This window comes from Cucurbita pepo, chromosome 2 (genome assembly GCF_057944985.1).
Source record: "Cucurbita pepo subsp. pepo isolate OVF chromosome 2, ASM5794498v1, whole genome shotgun sequence".
Classification (NCBI taxonomy): Eukaryota; Viridiplantae; Streptophyta; class Magnoliopsida; order Cucurbitales; family Cucurbitaceae; genus Cucurbita; species Cucurbita pepo.
The window spans coordinates 8336168-8338215 of NC_141799.1; the positions used below are offsets into that span (position 1 = coordinate 8336168).

Here is a 2048-nt window from a genome sequence, read left to right on the forward strand (position 1 = left end):
GCGTATAGAGGAGCGCGGCAAGACCGACGAGTGACACGTGGCGACCGCGGGTTGGGGAGGCGTGCCCCACTAGCTAGTCGACACGCGTCAGGGCGCGGATTCGGGTCAACCCGAGTCCGATCCGGCGCTCCGCACGCGACTTGGGAACACTGAACCGAACCGGCCGCTGGCCCGCGACTGCGCGGGAAGCCGCGCGTGGACACGCGCGCGTAGAAAGCCGCGCGTAAAACACCCTCCACGGCGCGTGCAGGCGCGTGTAGGCGCGTGGTTGATCTTTTTCCCTCCGTTGGACCTCCGTTTGCTTGTTTTTCGCACCGATTTCAACTCTAATCCTATTTTTATGTGAATTAGGACCTATCAAGGAAATTCCAGAATTTTTGGAACCTTTTCCGGCAAATAATTCGAGCTTGGGAAGGCACGCGTCAACCAAGTAAGTAGCCATTTGGATTTCCACAAGCAGTACTTGTAGGAACCGCTAGGAACAAGCATGCATGCTACCACCTATGAAATTAGCTAGCCCGACTTAGCGTGTTATTATAGAAATTGTGAATATAAGATGATTATGGAAAGCTAGATACAAAATGTGTATTAAATCTGTTTTGGTTGAGACTCTGATAATGTATGTATGCATGAGGAGGTTGGGAAACTTGTGAAATCTGCGCTCCGGGTAAAGATGGACGTTATCTTCCCGTTGAGCATGTTTGATAATTTTGCATGAACTGCTGCGTGTAAACTCTATTGTATGATGATTGCTTGTATTATCTTTCTTGATGAATAGGAAGAAATTATGAGCTTAGATTAGGATGCTTATGGCTAAATAAGCTAGACGAGACCCTAGATTGGGGGACCTCTAGAATATCGTGCAATTAGACCCGCGAAATGATTACCGGCGGAACCAGAACTCAGAATTCCAAACCCGATAGGTTTGTGACACCAGGCACGAGAATCCTAGAGAAACACGAATCTAAGTCTAAGGCACCAAGTTCCACCCTAGAAAGAATAATAGGTCACCACGGTAACTGTAGGTAGCCCGCTAGAGTTGAGCAGTGAAGATAGTGTCATCAGAACCTCCACTTCCCTCTCTCCTCCGATACCATACCGTCGAGACAGAGCTCCGGTACGGTGATCGTTGAGCTTTGCAGATCCGGGTAGGGAAGTGTGACAGGTGCCCAGACCTAGTGGTGATAGCTAGGGGTCTTCTGAACAGGACTCTTGGGCCGTAGAAACCCGTCCCTGAGCGGGGGACGTGGAGCCACTTAGGATGACTCAGTAGCTGACCGGCACATAGGGGGTCGCACCCCGTTTTGTGAATGTATGGTCTCGTGTGAGCGTCGTCAGTTAACCTCCACGGATGATGTTCAGAGAGAGAGTCACGTATTCAGATCCAGCCATACGATCCCCTCAGATTTTCTTATGAGGTCGCGCCTCACCTCAGAACACTGATCATTTCACTACATAAGATGGGCAAGCCTTTTATGATACAGAAAAGAGAGTTGCAGCTTAGATCACTCTCCTTAGAAACCCGAGAAAGACCGTGGTTACCTACCAAGATAAGGATGCGAAAAGAGCCTACAAGTAGGCTGCTTACTGAGTATATTTTTATACTCACCCCTTTTTCCCCTTTTTTTTTTCAGGTACCAGTTGATACGGGGAGGTGTTCGAGAGCTGTGCGGTCACAGAGGGGTGTCGTTCCGAAGCGTCAGTCTCTGGTCGGTCTTTTAGAGTCCTTTGTCCGTTTTCATATTTAGAGTCTTTTGTATTTTTCTTCATAATTGTATTTTCCATTTGAAATATTTGATTTTAATTTTGTATTTCATTTTTACATTTGCAATTTCCTTTGTAATATTTTCAAAACAAATCTTCTTTCTCTTTTGTTTTAATTGAATGGTATTTTTATCCTTTTACTTTGCTTTTATTTTCTTTTATTTTCTTTTTGTTTGTTTTCGATTTCGTCCTTTTAGTCACGATTTCGATTCTTCGAAGCCTCGAAAATCGGGTCGTGACAACGAGTATCCGGAATATTAGTACAAAAAAACATGACAAGAGTT

At 45.8% G+C, this 2048-nt stretch overlaps 1 long non-coding RNA gene across 1 annotated transcript; it reads left to right on the plus strand.

Annotated features, from left to right (window-relative positions):
- Window positions 1-247: 247 nt before the first annotated feature.
- On the plus strand, window positions 248-1831 carry LOC147793574 (uncharacterized). The gene is made up of 2 exons (XR_015419947.1): window positions 248-430; window positions 1635-1831. It is a non-coding gene; the product is annotated as an uncharacterized LOC147793574 (long non-coding RNA).
- The last annotated feature ends 217 nt before the right edge of the window (window positions 1832-2048 follow it).